Source organism: Schistocerca piceifrons, chromosome 11 (assembly GCF_021461385.2).
Source record: "Schistocerca piceifrons isolate TAMUIC-IGC-003096 chromosome 11, iqSchPice1.1, whole genome shotgun sequence".
NCBI classification, from domain to species: Eukaryota; Metazoa; Arthropoda; class Insecta; order Orthoptera; family Acrididae; genus Schistocerca; species Schistocerca piceifrons.
Genome location: NC_060148.1, coordinates 28,446,194 through 28,457,801, shown reverse-complemented (window position 1 = coordinate 28,457,801; position 11,608 = coordinate 28,446,194).

Below are 11,608 nucleotides of genomic sequence, written 5' to 3'. Positions count from 1 at the left end.
AAAAAAAAAAATTCAATATGTTGTGCTATTTACAAGTTAATTATCATTGAATTTGGTCAATTAGGCTGTTCCGCACGCAAATTTAAGCGGTTTGTGATGCCAAATGTGTTCATTTGTTTCTCAAAACTCAACAAGAGAGCGATACAAAAATTTGATATAAGATAGTAGTAAGGATCAAGCCTGAACCCAATGCTGAGCTATAATCTGCTCTGCCCAATCAGGACAACTGACACTAATTGTGGGCTTCTCGAATTTGCACGCACTATGGCGTGACTGGCCATCTTCGATGCCAATTAACTCTGAAACAGCCTAAGTATTGAATTTTTTCTCAATTATTTCTCAGCACAACCGACTCTGTGACACCTTGACATGCTATTCAGACTTTAGACTGGTTTTGACCATCATGTGTGTACACAAATAACACAATCATACTTTGCAATGTCATGTATATATGGCGCGCGCGCGCACACACACACACACACACACACACACACACACACACACACACACACACACACATTGTTTTAGATGAGTCATGTTTTCATCAAAAGTATACAGTGACCATAAAGTGCACATAGTTTATGATGTAATTAATGATATTGTAAACCTAGTACTTGTGTTACATGCAGTGTGGGTATTTGTGATGTGCTGACACTCAATTTAACGAGTTGTTGTTATATCTTTTCGAGTGATCTTGTAACTAATCTGTTCAGTGCGTGATAACAAGCCCACACATAACCATCTCTGAGGTCAATAGAACTTACAGTTACTCACGATTTATTGATCCATCTTTAAGCATTTTTCATGCAATTGATGTCATTTTACATACATTATATAATTACAAAATAAGTCCTACATTTCTAACATTCTGAATGAGTAAATATGTTTTATACTACACATGTTTAGTAGTTATTAAACATAAAAGTGCCGTGCAGAATGGCAAAAGGAGATACTGTATGTGTAACACAATACACATGCTAAGAAAAACATTTTAACAAATATAAATGAGACAGGCTTGATACATGTTAACCATTGGGGAAAATGCGTTACATAAATAAAGCACAACAACATGGTACAATAACAGTTTCAGAAGAACTTATGTAATAAGGTGGTCATGTCACATAGCAGTTAACTAGTGAGTCAAAATACAGTATGTAAATAAAGCACAACCGCATGATACAATAACATTTTCAGAAGTGCTCATGCAATATGGTGGTCATGTCATACAGTAGTTTTAATAGATTAGATCATTTTTATTACATACTTTAAATTCTTCGATTGTATAGAATGCTTTTTGTCCAAGCCACCTTTTTGTAATATTTTTCAAGACATTCAGTGATACACTGTGTGCTGTAGGTGGTAGCATGTTAAATAATTGTATCCCTGTGTATGTGTAACTGTTTTGGTTTTTTTAAGCCTAGTAACTGGGATGTCCGTCATCTGCCTTTGGTGTGTGTCATGGCTATGTACAGACTCACACAGCTTACAGCTTTCTTGGTTTTCCTTTATGTGCACTAAGCAAATGAGAAAAAACAGTGATGTAAGTGTCAGTATTTTTAACTCTTTAAAATAGTCTCTACATGATACATAGTTTCTAACTCTAGCAATACACCTAATGGCCTTTTTCTGCCAAAGAAAAATTCTTTTTGCCCCAGAGGTGTTGCCCCATAACAGCACTGCATAATAAGGCATAATATGCAATTAGCAGTAGCTCTTCTGTCACACAAGTCCTGAGTTTAGTTAGCAGATAGGTGACTCTGGATAACTTTTTGCATACATAGTTGGTGTGAGTTTCCCAGGATAATTTTAGGTCCAGATGAATGCCAAGAAGCTTAACTGAGGAACTACAGTTGTCATTGTTACATAGGCTCAATAGAATGTTTACAGTTTTAGAGTGGTTGATTTGTAATTCATTTGCTCCGAACCATACACCGAATATTCTGAGTTGTTCTGCACTTTTGTGCTTGAGTATGTCCAAGGCCCTATCTACTGTCAGAAAGGTGGTGTTATCTGCATATATTATGGACTTACAAGGCATCATTTTGGATAAATCATTTACATAAATTATGAAAAGCAAGGGCCCAAGCACGGACCCTTGTGGCACACCTTGTATTACACTCGTTGTTGTGGTCTTCGGTCCTGAGACTGGTTTGATGCAGCTCTCCATGCTACTCTATCCTGTGCAAGCTTCTTCATCTCCCAGTACCTACTGCAACCAACATCCTTCTGAATCTGCTTAGTGTATTCATCTCTTGGTCTCCCTCTACGGTTCTTACCCTCCACGCTGCCCTCCAATACTAAATTGGTGATCCCTTGATGTCTCAGAACATGTCCTACCAACCGATCCCTTCTTCTAGTCAAGTTGTGCCACAAACTTCTCTTCTCCCCAATCCTATTCAATACCTCCTCATTAGTTACGTGATCTACCCACCTTATCTTCAGCATTCTTCTGTAGCACCACATTTCGAAAGCTTCTATTCTCTTCTTGTCCAAACTGGTCATCGTCCATGTTTCACTTCCATACATGGCTACACTCCATACAAATACTTTCAGAAATGACTTCCTGACACTTAAATCTATACTCGATGTTAACAAAATTCTCTTCTTCAGAAACGCTTTCCTTGCCATTGCCAGTCTACATTTTATATCCTCTCTACTTCGACCATCATCAGTTATTTTACTCCCTAAATAACAAAACTCCTTTACTACTTTAAGTGTCTCATTTCCTAATCTAATCCCCTCAGCATCACCCGATTTAATTTGACTACATTCCATTATCCTCGTTTTGCTTTTGTTGATGTTCATCTTATATCCTCCTTTCAAGACACTGTCCATTCCATTCAACTGCTCTTCCAAGTCCTTTGCTGTCTCTGACAGAATTACAATGTCATCGGCGAACCTCAAAGTTTTTACTTCTTCTCCATGAATTTTAATACCTACTCCGAATTTTTCTTTTGTTTCCTTTACTGCTTGCTCAATATACAGATTGGATAACATCGGGGAGAGGCCACAACCCTGTCTCACTCCTTTCCCAACCGCTGTTTCCCTTTCATGCCCCTCGACTCTTATAACTGCCATCTGGTTTCTGTACAAATTGTAAATAGCCTTTCGCTCCCTGTATTTTACCCCTGCCACCTTCAGAATTTGAAAGAGAGTATTCCAGTTAACATTGTCAAAAGCTTTCTCTAAGTCTACAAAAGCTAGAAACGATTGTTTGCCTTTTCTTACTCTTTCTTCTAAGATAAGTCGTAAGGTTAGTATTGCCTCACGTTCTACCGTATCTTCCTTCGCCGTCGGCGTTGTCGTGGTTACCGTGAGACACCGTTATACCAAGAGGAAAGGCGCGTCGATCTTAGAGCATGAGATATGATGACCTTAAGCCATAGACAACACACAACGGTCACGGTAGCACCTGATTCCAGAATAGCTGCAGTAGTTAAGATCTACGAACTATCCCCTGTTGACCAGGTCCCCAAAACTTAACTCGTAACGAGATCCCTTCAAAGCAAATTGTCATAACGATCATCTATAAAGGCTTCGTACAACGAGAATAAATGTTACGGTTTATGGAATAATAACAGATACGACCAAACTGTCTTGTCTCTTCTGCTTTATTTAACATAACTTCGTTCACAGTTTCATTTCGCATTCACCACTCATTCACCGAAACCCTTTGATGAACAGTTTTGGTTGCTTAACACCAACAGTCAATGATAATGATACAGCTTTTCTCCTTTCTATAAATTGAAGCCCGTTATCCGTGATATAATAAAAAAAAACCGGTCTCAATACTGCGTCCCTCACGAGATGCGAATAGACTTATCCCGGAATTGACCGCCCTGTAGGTGTACTCAATTTAATGACCACACTTGACTGTCCGCTATTTCGCGTAACTGAATGTCCATTTGTTAGCCTGATTATACACTGTAGCTATTTAAAATTCGCCCCTATATTTTTCACAACGCACAATTAGCACTTTGTTACTTTTTTTTTTCTCTAAGAGTAAATGGAAAAAAAAGACGCCGTATCATCGGCTTAGTCGATATAAAGCAAAACACCTTAATGTGCCCAATTCTACCTCTTCTTATAGGATCGGCTACCTTACTCATTAATTTATTCCATATTATTTCCAATAACGCTAAACAGGTATCGCCATTATATTTTAATTGTATTCGAAAGTATGTTACTACTATTATGACCGACCAAATCGTAACAAATCGCGAGGCGTGCGTTTTTAACGATAACTTTACGCTATTCAAGTTCCATTACAGCTGTCTTGACTCGTAATGTTACACGGCCCCCCCCCAGACTGTGATGTCTTGAAGAGGGTTCCAGACAGAACAGGCTTATTTTTTTTTTGTGTACTGTGACAGGAGAGGGTATTTGTTTCGGCGAATACACTCACTCTCAGATTCACTCAACAAGTCAGTACATACATTCTACAATATTTAAGTTGAGTTAATGGGCCTAGACAAAATGCCCTTAACTAAATTCCACATTTGTTTATAGGTTGTCTTAGAAGCACTTCGCACTAATCACTTCATATTCACACCACATTTTTTTTTCTTGGATGAAGCCCTCAGTTCTTCAACTGACTGTGCAAGGCAGGGATCACAGCCGGGTTCGACGTTTGGCATCATAGGCCAAAACCCTTATCAGGCCACTTGTTTAACCAGAGAGGATTTGGTCCTTTTCTTTTCCTCTTAATTCCACTTTTAAATCATCCATCCTCGCTGTTCGGTGAGAGGATAAATCGTATTTCAGCGGCGTCATTGTTGCTGATACCAAGAAGGTATCTCATGGAAATCGTCGGTACATTCTTTAATTTTCTTTGTAAGTTAGTATAAGTACGTATTTATCCATTGGTGCTTTTATTTAGTCCACTGAGTGTAGTCTTGGTATCATTCAGTGTTTCTTGAATCTATATTTTGCTCATTATTGATAATACTTCTTCAGGTCTATGTGAGGGAACAAGCCTTTAATTACATCAGTATCACAATCTGCCAGGAGGTAGCTCCCTTCATGAGGTATTTTCATTATTTTATATGGACCTGTATATAAATATTGCCATTTCTTATTCAGTCTTTTCCTGGTTGATGCTTTTGGGTGATTTCTCAATAAAATTTCTTCCCCTACATCATATGTGACTACTTTCTTCACATTTTTATCAAAACGGGTTTTTCTCAATTGTGCTTGATGCTTCAGGTTTTTGTAGACCTTCTTCACCATATCTTCTTTCTTGGTAATCTTTTGTTCTATTGCAGGTAATTTCTTCATCCATTCTGGCACAATACTTTCACCAAATACTATTTGGTTAGGTGAATAACCTGTCGATAAGTGTGGTAAGTCATTATACACTTTCTCAAATTCATAAATCCAATCGATCCATTTATAATGTTGTTTGGGTATGTACGTCCGTAAAAATCGGTTCAACTCTCGGAAGATTCTTTCAACCGGATTTCCACAAGGGTAAAATTTTGAGATGTAAATGTGCTGGATTCCTTGTTCTTTCATAGTATCTCTCCATACTTTGCTTGTATAATAAGCAGCGTTGTCTGTCAAGCTCAGTTATATAGTTGTTGATAAATTTGCGTAACATGGGTCGAACGTGGAGATTTTTCGAAGGATATAATTTCACATATTTTGAAAAGAGATCATAGAAAGCCAATACATATTTGAACCGTCCACGTGTCATGGGACATGGCCCACAGACATCACATGACACCAACATTAAAGGTTGTTGTGGGATGATAGGATGTAATTCTATCTTCCGACAATAGTCTATGGGTTTCGCCTTCTGACATATTTTGCACTTCTTAATAATATTTGTAGCTATACGTCGCAAATTTGGATGATAGCAGTATTGTGCTATTTTGGCTGTACATTTAGCGGCACCAAAATGACCCCAATTCAAGTGAGTGTACCATACTAGTGATTCTAAATATTTATTTGGAACACAAACGTTCCAAACATCTTCTTCATCCTTCCTCCGATACAATATTCCGGATTTTAATTGATACTGTTCTTGAGAGTGACTTAGCGTTTTGCTTTCAACAGCATGCCTAATGGCTTTCCACAACTTATCATCTTCTTGCTGTTGTGGAAGACTTCGAGATAGCTGTGAAATCTGCCTCTCACAGTATTGCCTTGATAAATTCATGACTTTAAAGTCAATAGTCCGTTCTTCACACTCGTCAGCATTCTTTCTTTTCGGTAATCTTGAAAGAGCATCGGCTATGATGTTGTCTTTCCCTCTGATGTATTTGAGCGTAATATCATATTCTTGCAGTAGCAAGGCCCACCGGGTTAAACGTGAATGGAACATCCTTCCTGTTAAAATAAAAGATAAAGCTTTGTGGTCGCAGAATATAATGATCTTCTTTCCATATACAAAATAGCGAAACTTTCTAAGTGACCAGACCACGGCCAGTACTTCCAATTCAGTAGTACAATATGCACGTTCACAGCTAGAGTGTGTTCTGCTGGCAAACCCAATTATCTTGATGGTACTGATATCTTCTGGATTGTCCATCTGGAAAAGAGTGGCACCCAATCCTGTTTCAGAAGCATCCGCAGCAATATAAAAATCTTGATCAAGTCTCGGATGATGTAACAGTGGAGCATTAGTCAAAGCATTGCGGATGTTATCAAAAGCTTGCATGCATTCGGAATTCCACTCCCACATGACATTTTTTCTTAACAGCCGTAACAAACAGTCTTGGCTTCCTAACTGATTGGGTAAAAATCGTCGAAAAAATAAAACTAAGCCGATAAATGACTTTAATTCCGTTCTATTCTTTGGATAAGCACATCTGTTAATCGCATCCATCTTTTTAGGATTTGGTTTTATCCCTTCAGGAGTGATTATATGTCCCAGAAATTTCAATTGGTTATGAGCAAACTTGGATTTGCTCAAATTTACAGTAACTCCGTATTCCAAAAATTTTGCAAAAACTCTTCTTAATAAGTCCAAATGTTCCTCCTAAGTTTCAGAAGCAATTAGCAAATCATCCACATATAAACTAACTTCATTCAAAAGGTCTCTGCCCAGTACGGTATCTAATGTCGATATGAAAACACCACCGCTTATTTTCAACCCAAATGACATGACAGTAAACTGGTAACTTCGGCCCAGAAAAACGAATGCACTATATTTTCTAGATTCTTTCGATATTCTAGTTTGCCAATATGAACTACGCATATCCAAAGAAGTTAAGAAGCGGGCACCATAAAACTTTTGTACTAACTCTTCTAGGTTCTCCGGTCGCATTTGTACAGGTATAATGATCTTATTGATCTCTCTGGCATCCCACACTAATCTGATGTCACCATTGGGTTACAATATTCAGAATCTGAGGGCTCAATAATACCCCATTCTAACATTTTATTGATTTCCTTTCTGACTACTTCTTTGTCCATGGGATAGAATAGGAAATACGACAAAAGGGTTTATGTGCATACGTCTTTATATGGTATTCAAAGTCTTTTATTATATCCGGACGTTTACTAAAAATTGACTGATATGCTTCCAACAAGTAGTACAGTTCATCCCTTTGGATAACAGATAAATATTCTGATTCTAACACCTTTTCATGCAATGACATTTTATCCATCATTTCTTCAGAACATTCAATAAGGCATATATCATACATATTTTCATCTTCAATACTGACATATTTTACCATTAGATTCATACACAATTGATTTGGAATTACTCGGCCCTTTCTCAGGGTGGCTGTCAAAACATTACCATTGGAATTAAATATACATTCATCTTTCTCTAAATTAATGATTGCACCGGTCTCACATAAAAAATCCAAACCCCAGATACATGGTACTGTCATTTTAGGAACAACCAGGAATGTACTTTCTATTTGAGCCCCCTGTATTGTAACGTCAACACGTACCTGTTTCACAACTTTTTGCATTTTTGCGCTGAACGCGCCAGACACGGTACATCCTGTGATGGGAAAAGTGGGCATTTTTACCCATCGGCTTATCTGTTTTAAACAGTCCAACGTCATGACACTAATAGTTGCTCCAGTATCAATTAATATTTCAACATCAACATTATTTATACTTGTTGGAATTATTGCCTGTAAAATTTGTCCACATTTATTAGAAACTTCAGGTTTTTCTTCAATTAACTCATTCCTTATATCCTGATCATTATTGTACCTTAATACTCTCAGTTCAAATTGATGCCTGCCTTCCTTCTCCTTTCCAGTCATCCTAGGAAGGCATTTGGTGACTGGTATTAGTTTAATCTATCTCGTTGAGTCATCGGTGGGGGTTCATGAACTTCCACAATCCGTACAGTATGATCCGAGTTATGGTATTCACCCCGTCGCACATTGGAGGCTCCTTCGCCCACTGGTATAGCTCCTTGTGCTGGATGAGGACTTGAGGCATTTGTTCCATCCTGCCGATGAACATTATGCTTCGAATTATCTCCCCAAGGTCGAATGTAATTGGGTTCATCACTTGGGTACCTGTTACTCTTATTAATATCACTACTATGCACATTCGCGTCATCATATCAAGGTTTACCTCTAGCACAGTAAGTTTCTCTTCTATATTTATTATAATCATTGTTTTTATTGCAACCATAGGATGAAGATTGTCCATGCTCCTGTGATGCGGGTTTGATCTGGTTTTCGGTATTATTATTATAATACGTTAAATTATTATTATAATTATTCGTATTACTATGAGTGTGAGTCGACATTTGATTACTACTCATTTGTCTTGCGTCTTCCATAATCATATCTATAGAGTCAATCACCGACAAGAATTGTTCTACGTCGTGGTCAGGAACATTTATTAACTTTTCACGTATATTTATGGGCAACCTTCCCTTCAAAATTCTGATCACTTCTTCGGGAAAATTTCAGAAGTCACTTCTGATCACTTCTTTGTGAGAAATTGGATGACCCCAATAACGTGTCTTATTTATGTACTTTTCAAAATATTGCCTTAAAGTACTCCTTTTACTGTTAAAATACTCTGGTTGGTAAACCTCTTTTCTTAATTTCTCTTGTTTACTCGACGACCAGTATTTAGTCAAAAAAAGTTGTTCAAACTCAGCGCAAGTATGGCAACTTTCACTTACTTTGGCGGCCCATAATGCGGCTTCTCCGGTAATTTTGGATACTATAAATTGAAGTCGGTCGTGTTCTGACCAGCTATGCGGAAATGTTCTTTTGAAATTATTGATAAAGATTTTCGGATGCAGGTTGTTCTTTTCAGTGGAGAATGTTGGGAATTGTCTACTTTTAAAAATGCTGTTCTCCACTTTTAAAGAAGACAAATATCCTCGCTGACCAAAGGAATCATCTTTACCAACCGAATCATCAACTTCCCAATGCAAATTTTCACCACAATTGTACTTCGTATTATCACATGTTCGGTTGTTTTTCGACCTATTCTCCGAACGTTCGTCCTCTGTCAACAAATTTTGTGATGACTTTCGTTCTAACTCCGCCAATTTATGATTGGTTTCCTTTTGCCATTTAGGTAACTCGTCAACTATTTTGTCTTTTATTTTCTGAAATTCGCTAGTGAAGAGCTTCATTAATTCATCATTTCTACTTAGGTGCTCATTGATATTTTCATTTGGCTGGGATCCAATAGTAGTCTTAACCTTGTCTACAATTTCATTTCCTTTTATTTCTATCCATTCAGATAGATCTTCGTCAAGTCTTTTAGTTTGATCTACTAAATACTTGTCAATCCCCTTATGAGCATCAGGCTCAAACTCGACTATTTGTTTCGAAAGCTCTTCTATCTGTGCGCTAGCATTGAAACAGCTGCTTTCACACTTAACCATCCTATTGGACAGGCCATCATAACTCTTCGAAACTACCTCATATTTCTTTTCTACGTCGTGGGATTTTCCCATTAAATTATTATATTGCCTTTCTAAGGTGTTAGAAAACTCTACATCTAGTTCTCCAAATTTCGCATTTAATTGAGTCTCCCAGTCCGCCTTTAATTCTTTCTTAGTATTTTCCAGTTTATAATCAAAGGTGTTCAGTTTGCTTTCCAAAGATTCCATTTTAACTTCTAATGAACCAAATTTGGCCTCAAATTTTTCATTTAACTTTTGATTGTCCTCTTTTAATTGCTTATTATCTTTTTCTAGTGAACCAAGTCTTCCATTCATTACACCCATTTGAGTATTTATTGATACCAGCATATCAAACATTTTTTGATTAATATTTCCATTTTGAGGACAAACTTGCTGATCTACTTCCGAAACCTCAAGATCTTTATGTTCTCGCACGCTGCTTACCTTACTTATCATTGTATTTGAATCTCCTAACGGCTCTAAATCAATAACTGTATTATTATCTGTACAAGTCTCCTGTCCCACATTGAGCTCATGGGATGCATCATCCCTTTCCTCTTCACTTTCCTCTCTCTCTCTCTACTCATTACTCTACTCAACTGCACATTATCATGTATTCTTTTCGTTCGTTTTGACACGATTATTCACTACCAAGACATACACTTATTTTCACTATGTATTTATATATATATTTATCTACCGAAATCACAAGTCTCAACTTCCCTTTTTTTTTTAATAATTATACAGTTATTTTAATCATACCTGGTAGTATCGCTCACTTTTAGTGATTATTGAAGAATACCTCTTTCATTGGACAGACTCACTGGCTGCTATAATATTTCCCAACTCTAAGGTTCGTGAATCCGGATGACACTCGACTCGATGCAGCAATCCTCCTCGATCGAGCCGCACGTTGGGGCGCCACTTCTACCGTATCTTCCTTCGCCGTCGGCGTTGTCGTGGTTACCGTGAGACACCGTTATACCAAGAGGAAAGGCGCGTCGATCTTAGAGCATGAGATATGATGACCTTAAGCCATAGACAACACACAACGGTCACGGTAGCACCTGATTCCAGAATAGCTGCAGTAGTTAAGATCTACGAACTATCCCCTGTTGACCAGGTCCCCAAAACTTAACTCGTAACGAGATCCCTTCAAAGCAAATTGTCATAACGATCATCTATAAAGGCTTCGTACAACGAGAATAAATGTTACGGTTTATGGAATAATAACAGATACGACCAAACTGTCTTGTCTCTTCTGCTTTATTTAACATAACTTCGTTCACAGTTTCATTTCGCATTCACCACTCATTCACCGAAACCCTTTGATGAACAGTTTTGGTTGCTTAACACCAACAGTCAATGATAATGATGCAGCTTTTCTCCTTTTTATAAATTGAAGCCCGTTAACCGTGATATAATAAAAAAAAACCGGTCTCAATACTGCGTCCCTCACGAGATGCGAATAGACTTATCCCGGAATTGACCGCCCTGTAGGTGTACTCAACACACTTGACTGTCCGCTATTTCGCGTAACTGAATGTCCATTTGTTAGTCTGATTATACACTGTAGCTATTTAAAATTCGCCCCTATATTTTTCACAACGCACAATTAGCACTTTGTTACTTGTTTTTTTTTTTTTTTTTTTTTTTTCCTCTCTAAGAGTAAATGGAAAAAAAAGACGCCGTATCATCGGCTTAGTCGATATAAAGCAAAACACCTTAATGTGCCCAATTCTACCTCTTCTTATAGGA